This window comes from Sus scrofa, chromosome 5 (assembly GCF_054392235.1).
Source record: "Sus scrofa isolate SSC_HxYL_T2T_F1_AM1 chromosome 5, Sscrofa_HxYL_maternal_Yorkshire_Landrace_v2.0, whole genome shotgun sequence".
NCBI lineage: Eukaryota > Metazoa > Chordata > Mammalia > Artiodactyla > Suidae > Sus > Sus scrofa.
Window position 1 is genome coordinate 97,277,435 of NC_139387.1, and position 10,152 is coordinate 97,287,586.

Consider the following 10,152-nt stretch of genomic DNA (forward strand, 5'->3'; position numbering starts at 1 on the left):
TTATTACAATGTTTTGTGGCTCAGTCCTCTCTACACTCTTCCCCTGTGTGATCTGACCCAAGGACAGGGCTTAAATGATGCAGGTACTTGTCAGAAATTCCTTGGCTGCAAATAACAGAAACTCAGTTCAACTATCTGAAGCAAAAATGGGGATTCATTGATGTCCATGCTCATGAAGTTAGTTTCTAGAATGACACCACCTCGGGAGTCAGTGCTACATAAGCACATTGCCCATCTCCCTCTGTCACTTGAATCTGTTTGCTGCTGTGTTTACCTCATTCTTATCAGGCTATGATAAACCCCAGGGCGTTTAAAAAAAAAACAAAGAAGGAAGGGAGGGAGGGAGGAATACAGACCCTGGTAGGTCTAAGCTTGCATTGCACCACTTTAGCAACCCTGCCAGAAAGAGGACAGGATTTGTGTTCCTTACTGTTCCATCAAAAGTCCTTTGCTAATTCTTATTGAATCGACCTAATTCATTTGAGCATCCCTTAAGAATCACTGTGACCAGGTGGATGATATATCTTAACTGTCTGGACTTGCCTCTTGTCCAGAGGATGCTCAGCACTTTAACAACTCATCAAGATTACTAACCAAGAGAGGGAAATATGTCCCCCAAAGAAAATCAGAATACTCTTAGCAAAAGACATGGAACATTATGCTAGACACCACTATACCATCTACATGTTGATAACTCCCAAATTTATTTCTCCCCATCCTAGGCCCCAAGTCTGACCTCCAGGTGCAAATACTCAGCAGCCCCCTTGACATATCTCAAAGACACCTCAAACTTGACGTCTTCAAAATGTATGTCCTGGTTGTGAGTACCCTGCCCCCACCCTATTCTCACCCTGTATGCCCTTTGGTTACCACAAGGACTGCCAAAGGGAATGTATTGGAAGTCTTTGGAACTCACAGAATTGATTGGAACCCGGAATCCTGGGCTTAAGAAACAGGGAGCATGGAAACTGCCTTATGAAGGAAAAATTTATTAGGAGGCTGCCCCTGGAGGGTCTGAATTTTGTCCTTCTGCTCAAGAATTGTATTACAGGAGTTCCCGCTGTGGCGCAGTGGTTAATGCATCTGACTAGGAACCATGAGGTTGTGGGTTTGATCCCTGGCCTTGCTCTGTGGGTTAAGGATCCGGCATTGCCATGAGCTGTGGTGTAGGTCACAGTTGCAGCTCGGATCCCGCGTTGCTGTGGCTGTGGTGTAGGCCGGTGGCTACAGCTCCGATTAGACCCCTAGCCTGGGAACCTCCATATGCCGAGGAAGCGGCCCTAGAAAAGGCAAAAAGACAAAAAAAAAAAAAAAAAAAAAAAAAAGAATCACATTACAGGTAAGGAATATCTAATTGGACTATCTCTTGGCTTGACTAACTTTTAACAAAGAGGTGTTTGCCAATAAGAAACAGAGATCCTGTCAGGGAAATGGATAGCAGACATTCAAATACTCTACATGTATCTCCTCCACACCCTGTTTTTCATCAACTCAGTAAACTCAAGTTGCTCAGGTCAAAAAAACTGGAATGAGATTGAATTTCTCCACTCCCCTTACTCCAAGATCCAAATCATCACTAAAGGCCTGTAGGTCTGCTTTGAAAATGTATGCCGAAGATGTCTATTTGTGTCTCTCCTCACTGCCACCTCCCTCATCCACACCATCAGTATCTTTCATTTGAACCCCCATAATGGCCTCCAAGTGGTCTCTCTGCCTCCACTTTTGTTCCATGCAGACATTGTTATGATAATCTTGATATAGAGAACAGGTCCTGCCATCCACTGGCTTAAGCCCTTCAATAATATCTCATCACTCTCAGAATAACCTCCAAACCCCTGATCATAGGATGGCCATGCAGCAGAGTGATTATGAACTCAGATTCTGGAGCCAGATTGTGTGTCTTCAAATCTAAGCTCTACTCCTTACCAGATGGCGCTCCCTGGGAAAGTTACATAACCTCTGGGCCATAGTTTCCTAATCTGCAAAGTGGGGATAATAGTATTTAGTTATAGGAGTGTTATGACAACACACAGGTACTATTTAAGATTGCTTAAATAGTACCTGGCACAGACATTAGCTGTCATTATTACAAGATCCATCTGAAAAAGAACAAAATAATGCCATTCATGGCAACATGGATACAACCAGAGATTATCATACTGGTAAGTGAAGTAAGTCAGAAAGAGAAAGATAAACACCATATGATATAACTTATATGTGGAATCTAAAATACAGCACAAATGAACCTGTCTACAAAACAGAAAGAGACTCACAGAGAAAACAGACTTGTGGTTGCCAAGGGGGAGGGGGAGGGAGTAGGATGGGCTTGGGAGTTTGAGGTTAGTAGATGCAAACTATTATGTTTAGAATGGATAAGCAATGAGGTCCTACTGTATAGCACAGGAAACTATATCCAGCTTCCTGGGATATATATGTATAACTGAGTCGCTTTGCTATATAGCAGAAATTAGCACAACACTGTAAATCAACTATAATTCAATAATAATATTTATAATAATAAAAGGCCCATCTGATGTGGTGTCTGGCCTCCTCTCTGAGTCTACTTTCTCTTGTCCCTCTAATGTCCATCCTTTGTCACCATGCCCCCCCCCAGACTGCCATCTTGATTTTCTCAAAACATTTCAATTCATTTTTCCTGAAGTTCTTTGCATTTGCTGCACCACGTGCCCATATGTTCTCCACCAGATTTAGCACACTGCACCTCCTCATCTTCAGGGTTCAGGTTAAATGTCACCTTTTCCAGAGAGGCCTCATGCTATCCAAAGTCCCCCTCCCCCTCCCACACTCAAACGAACCTTGTTACTCTGTCCTATCTCTCTGCCAGTACCCTTTGGTGCACTTGTAACATTGAAATGATAGAGCGTGCTTCTTCTGCTTACTGCCTATCTCCTTCCCTAGAATTTGCTTTCCATGGGAGCAGGAACATTGGCAGTCTTGTTTACATCCTTAAAAATGTTCTTGGTACCTAATAAGCACTCAACAAATACTTGCTGAATGAATGCATGGAGCTTGACAAAAGTAAAGAGGTGGTTTATGTCAATAGGATTGACTTTCATCAATGAAACAGACACATTTCTACTCTGAGTTCCCAGTGACACACATTTAGTTATTACTATTATGAGAACAGCTGGGGTCATAACTCCCAGAAACAAATCCTTTCCCAGATGTAGCTCTACTTGCTTTAGGTTTCAGCGGACTTCAGTGTTTGATCTTTGGAGACTAGACAGCTGTGGGGCCAGGGAAATGTGGTGGACTTGGATTCAGGATTCCCAGCTTCCCTCTGCTACATAATAGCTATGTAACTATGAGGAAGTCACTACTCTGAGCCACCGTTTCCTTGACTATACTATGGCAATAAAAAGTAATACCTGGAGTTCCCGTCGTGGCGCAGTGGTTAACGAATCCGACTAGGAACCATGAGGTTGTGGGTTCGGTCCCTGCCCTTGCTCAGTGGGTTAACGATCCAGCGTTGCCGCGAGCTGTGGTGTAGGCTGCAGACGCGGCTCGGATCCTGTGTTGCTGTGGCTCTGGCGTAGGCCGGTGGCTACAGCTCCGATTCAACCCCTAGCCTGGGAATCTCCATATGCCGCGGGAGTGGCCCAAGAAATAGCAACAACAACAACAGACAAAAGACAAAAAGACAAAAAAAAAAAAAAAAAGTAATACCTGTTTATTGCTGGTGGGAATGTAAAATGATGCATCCTTTGTGGAAGACAGTATGGTGAATCTTCAAAATTAAAAATAGAATTACCATATGGTCCAGTAATTCCATTTCTTCATATATACACAAAAGAATGGAAAGCAGGGACTTAAACAGATACTTATAATCAATGTTTATATCAGCATTACTGACACTAGCAAAAAGGTGGAAGCAGTTCAGAAGTCCACAGATGAATGGATAAACTAAATGTTGTGTGTATGTACGATGGAAAGTTAGGCAGCTTTTGAAAAGGAAGGAAACTTTGATATATGCTACAATATGAATGAACCTTAAAAACACTATGCTGAATGAAATAAGCTAGACACAAAAGGACAAATACTATGTGATTTCACTGCATGGGGTGCCTAGAATATGCAAATTCATAGAGACAGAAAGTAGAACAGTGGTTGCCAGGGACAGTGGGGGAAATGGGGACTAATTGTTCAATGGATACAAAGTTTCGTCTTGGGATAATGGAAAAGTTCTAAAATGAACAGTGGTGATGGCTGAATAACTGTCTAAAGATATTACAATCTCTCAAATTGTACACTCAGGAGTTCCCACTGTATCTCAGTGGAAACAAACCCAACTAGTATCCATGAGGATGCAGGTTTGATCCCTGGCCTTGCTCGGTGGGTTAAGGATCTAGTGTTGCTGTGAGCTGTGGTGTGAGTGACAGATGCAGCTCATATCTGGCATTCCTGTAGCTGTGGTGTAGGCCAGCAGCTATAGCTCCGATTTGACCCCTAGCATGGGAACTTCCATATGCTGCACCTTTAAAAAAAAAATTGGGAGTTCCCGTCATGGCGCAGTGGTTAACAAATCCGACTAGAAACCATGAGGTTGTGGGTTCGATCCCTGCCCTTGCTCAGTGGGTTAAGTATCCAGCGTTGCCGTGAGCTGTGGTGTAGGTTGAAGATGCAGCTTGGATCCTGCGTTGCTGTGGCTCTGGCATGGGCCGGTGGCTACAGCTCCAATTGAACCCCTAGCCTGGGAATCTCCACATGCCGCAGGAGCGGCCCTAGAAAAGGCAAAAAGACAAAAAAAAAAAAAAAGAAAAAGAAAAAAAGAAAAAAAAATTGTACACTCAAAAAAGGTTAAAACAATAAATTTTATGTTATATGTGCCTCACTGCAGCAAAAAATACTAATATTTTTCTCCCAGGGTAATTTCAAACATTAATGAAGTGATGCAATGTCACCACTTACCATAGTTGATATTCAGTTAAATTGGCCTGAAATGAGTGGCAAACAAGGAAATCTTTTAGCCTTGAACCATTTCTCAGCAGGGATATTGCACGCACAGAGGACATAGTAAGTAGCATCCCAGTAAAAATTATTAATGGATGAACTGGGCACCTGGTGGCCTTTACCTGTCTCCATTCTGCCATAGCCTGACCTGGGGTGGGTGGAAGGAAGTCTTTCACCTGAGAGCACACTGGATCCTGTTTTACTCTAAATCAGGCCAAGAGGCCTGGGAAATAAACTCACTTTGAGAGTAGTGACCAAACGCTGGGGTGTCCCCCACGGGCATCAACCAAGGCCTTTACCATCATCTCACATGGGTGGTGGTGGGCTCAGCATCAAGAGTGGGCTTCTCTGGACTTCTCTCTGTGAATGTAGCCCTGCCCTGCCCTCTTCTTTTATTCCCCTTCTTGGCAAAGAAACATCACCCATCCAGCCCTTGAAGTGGAGTGATCCTTAACTTTGGCATGAGAAGTCTCAGGGAGTGACCAGCTCACAGTACATAATAATAGGGTCTCTGAATTTAGAGAAGTGGTGCTTTGCCTTCCAACAGTTCCTCTGCTTCCAAGCCTCTCAATTTTCCTGTCAGCTTGAGCTTTCTTCCTCCCACTCCCCAGGTCCTTGGAAAAAAAAACACACTCTTCCTGGCGGGTTCTGGGTCCATGTCCCGGTTGAGATAAAACTGTCCTTTGATCAGCTTCTTTTGTACCATCCAGAACTGATGCTCTTCCTCATGGGTCCCCAAACCCATTCACCAACTAGTTGGGTGTTTATGTGTCTAGTTTAACTCTCCAAAGGTTCTCCTGCAGCACACCCACCTTCGTTACCTGAATCTCTTCAGGTCTGAACATCTCCTCAGGGGCTTGTTCTTTTGTGGTTTCATCTCTAATCATTTCTTTTACTTCTTATTTTGGGGATGATTTCTCTGCCTTCCACTCCATTTTTGCCTTTGACTTTGGTCAGGCTTCTTGCAAGCCTTGGTCAATTGCATGTAGATCAGGGGAAAAACCCTAATCACGCATAAATTTAATCCATGTGAAACCGAAGCATCTCACTTCCCTCTTTTAAGGCTGTGTGAGTGGAGCTGGGAGAGCATCATCGCCTAAGAGTACAGGCTCTGGGGTAACCTGTCACTCATAAATTGGGCACATCTCATAATCTCTCTGTGCCTCAGCCTTCCTCTCTTCAAATGGAAACCGCAGTGCTAATACCCATTTCACGAGGCTGTTGTGACAACTAAGTTAATATTTGAAAGTACTTAGAATAGAACTGGCACATAGTGAGTCCTCGATAAATATGGCTTCACCCGAAAATGTATAGAGATCTGTCCTTAATTATTTTGAGGGGTTTGCAGTGAAGGGGTAGGGGACAGTCACACTGCACAACACATAACCAAATTTCTTGTAACAATTTGGTGCAAGTGACAGAAATCTAATTCAAGCCATTTTCAGGAAAAAAGAAAAAGAAAGGAAAAGGAAGTTAACTGATACTTTTACCCTAGTAAACATACTAGAGCATTTCAAAACTGGGGTTTTCTCTCTCTCCTCTTGTTCTCTTTCTCTATCCCTTGTGTTTGCTCCTATTGCAGATGGCATGGGCCTTTGTACATAGCAAGAAGCATGTCTGCTGACCAATCTAACTTAGCCATGTCAGCAGAAAAATGTTCTGCCTTTGCATTAGTTAAGACAGGCCAGGATACTATAACAAACATTCCCGACCATGTGGATATGTTCACAGTATGCCTCAGGGTGGACTTTCCAAGAAGCAGGCTATGAAAGCTTAGTGTGCAGGATATTTATTGGGGAGTGTTCATAGATATAAAGTCTATAGAAGAGAAAGAAATGAAACAGAAGTGGACAAGACAGAAACTGAGTTCAAATTAGGACTGGTGACAACCTTGGTCATCCTCACAAAAGCCCTAGAACTAAGATGGCTTTTTAGCAACGCCCCGAGTTAGACCGAGGTGGCTGTACATGACTCTCATGCTGGTTGTTCACTGGATGTAGGCTTCCCCTAAAGGGGATGACCCCACTCCCTCAGCTAGGCTAAGTCCTTCATGGAAATGGAATCTGGGAGTTCCCATCGTGACTCAGTGGTGAGGAACCCAACTACTATCCATGAGGACGTGGGTTCCATCCCTGGCCTCACTCAGTGGGTCAAGGATCCGGCTTTGTAGTGAGCTGCATTGTAGGTCACAGACATGGCTTGGATATGGTGTTGCTGTGGCTGTGGTGTAGGCCAGCAGCTGCAGCTCTGTTTCGAGCCCTAGCCTGGGAACTTCCATACGCTGTGGGTGTGGCCTAAAGAAAAAAAAAGAAAGAAAAAAGAAAAACAAATGGAATCTGGATGGCAGGTCCCAGTGTCATCATGCAGTAGAAACTTACCTCTTGTTCATATTATACTTCTGAGAGGTGTTCAGCAAGGCCAGTAGGCTCTCTTCCATGCAGTCATTCAAGAACCCAGGCTCCTTGCATCAGTGGCATCACCAAAACATAGAACTGCATTGACATTTGTATCTAGCCAGAAGAAGACAGCAAAATGTGGAAGAGCACATGTGGGAGGATTGTGCCAGGCCAGGTCTGAAAGTGGCACACATCACTTCTGCTCATATTCCATTGACATGAAAACTCTGAACTGCAAGGGAGATGGGGTGCCAAGAGGAAGAGTAATGGATCTTGGTGAACACCTGTCAGTCTCTACCACACATGCCCTTACCCTTCCTGTCACTCCCTGGCTTCTGACACACTCCCTACAACCTCCTGGAAAGTGGTTGCTTTTCCTATGGACAGCAGCCTCCTGCTCATCACCCATGCAAATCCTGACAAACATAATTCTCTCATTACCTATTCATGTCCTCCAGATTCTCTTGGTTTACTTTTCACACTGAAGACTCTAAGTCTTCTTCAGAGTAGGTAGAATCCCTTGATAATGCTTCTCCCGTAAGCCTCATAAGCCTCCTCTCCTGAGAGCCTCTCCAGTCTGGCCACTTCCCAGCTTTCTCTTCTTCCCCTTCCTTCTCTCAAGTGAAGATACTCGCATCGTTGTTCCCTGCTAGTGTAACTTGCCTTCCTCTTGCCTATGCTTAAGACACCAAGCTCTCATGTCCTTCCCCTATTGTTTTTTATTTTTACTGCATTATCTCTGAGCCTATTGTTCAACTGCTTTCTACATCTGGTTTTAAGGGTCCAACCGGAAGGGAATCTGAGGAAAATTCTTTGCACAGGGGTTAAAAGATAGGCATTAAGTTCTTCCCTCTGTTTCTCCCTCCCATCCTTCCTCCCTTTTCCGTGTGGCAGAGATAGCTAGCTGACTACCAAAGGCTCACACTCTCTTTCCATTCTGTAAGTTCTTGCTCAGCCAGGCCTCTCTTGTGACTAAGTGGTATCATGAGACCACTTTGGGCCAATGGAATAAGGGCAGAAGTCATTTGTGTCACTTCCAGCCAAAGTAGGCTGTGGCTTCCCTGTGCCCTGTTTCCTGTTTGCAGCACCCCTAGAGACACCACATGTTGAAGATGACAGTGTCACAAGTCAAAATAAGGCAGCCCAACCAGGCATATCTGCTTCAGACTGTTCATGAGCCTCGCATAAATTTGTCTTGTTTGTTACTGGACGTGAATGTAGCCTACTCTGACTAATACACTCCCTTGCCTTTATTAAAATGTTTCTTAGCCCCTATTATTTGCCAAGCACTATGCTGGGTATTAAGGATGCAAAGATAAATAAAACACGGCTCCTACACTCAAGGATCTCACAATCTAGGGGGAGAAATCAATGTATACTTGGGTGTTTTTTTTAACAGTGTGTTAAGTCCTACATTACAGGTATGTACCGAGTATTAAGGGAGAACATAGTAAACTATCTAAGTCAGCCTGAATGGGGATGAGAATGGGCCTGTAAAGAATGGTTAGAGGTCAGCTAGATGGGAAGTGTTCCCAAGAGATGGTCAGAACAAAGGTAGAAGCAGGAAAAACAAGTTCGTGGGTATGTATGTGTGTTGGGGGAAAAGGGTAAGAGGATAAAAACCCAGGAAATTTTGACTCTAATGTACTATTAGTGTGATTCTCTGTGAGGAGAAGTTTATTCAGTAGAGACGATTATAGCAAAGTCTCAAATGTAATTAAAGCTCTGCTTAAATGCAGTAGTTGACCCATGGGACCACAATACCTCCGACTCTCCAGGAAAAATACTACTGGGACTCAGCTTTGAAAATCTGTTTTCACATAATCCTTAAACTATAATGAGTGCTTGATTCCAATGGAGCATAACTCTACTCAAAGGAAACCAAATTGCTATTTTAGAGACAGACAATTACATACGTTTTTATTTCCTGTGTGCTTAACAATCGGCTTTTTATGGAGTATCACCTGTTTGTGCTGTTTTCCAGGGAGTTCTAGTATCCAGGGGACAAAAGCCTAGCTTTAATTCTGGTTCTACCGATGGTATTACATTGATATGGGATGATCAGTATTTGACCGTTTGGTACCTAAATGATGGCAATTCCATAAGGTTCTACCTGAAACAATCATGGGTGGAAGTTTGAATTCTTGGTCTCCGTTCTTTACTACTCGTAGTAATATTATGCATTCTTATAGTACTAGTATACATTCATATACACGGTACTAAATACATTAGTGTGTGAGCTAATATTACAGGTAATATTATACAGTCATAGTCTAATAATTGGACTATTATTATATTTTCCTACTCCTTGACTTAAGGTTTTGCCCTAGAATTTGCTTGGGGGGAAATATAAAGTATCTAATATGAAGTATAAAGTACATAGGAGGCGCTCCGTAAATGATCACTGTCTCCCTCCGCCCCATCTCCCAGGGCAAAATGCATCTTCAATTATAAAGAAGACAAGCCTAAAAATCATGACTGGCTGGGCTTGGAAAAGCCCTTGCTTTACTGCTAAAGTCAGTAACAATCATTTTTATCAACCAGGAATAAGACAGAGCCATCCTTCTGGAAAGTACTATATGTTCTCAGGAAGAAAGATGGAATAATAACAGAAGGGGGTATTATAGCTGTCTTTATTTCTGTCCCCCAAACCATGTATTTATTTTTAATGTAAAATATATGACAAGCTGGCCTTTTTTTTTTTTTTTTTTTTTTTTTTTTTTTGCTTTTTAGGGTCGTACTCGCAGCATATGGAAGTTCCTGGGCTAGGGGTCGAATCAGAGCT

The 10,152-nt window shown here is 43.1% G+C and overlaps 1 long non-coding RNA gene across 1 annotated transcript; it reads right to left on the minus strand.

The window, feature by feature from the left end:
* Positions 1-1,186: 1,186 nt before the first annotated feature.
* Positions 1,187-6,417, minus strand: LOC146403575 (uncharacterized). The gene is made up of 2 exons (XR_014804488.1): positions 3,688-6,417; positions 1,187-3,389 (listed from the first exon to the last, which is right to left on the minus strand). It is a non-coding gene; the product is annotated as an uncharacterized LOC146403575 (long non-coding RNA).
* Between the last annotated feature and the right edge of the window lie 3,735 nt (positions 6,418-10,152).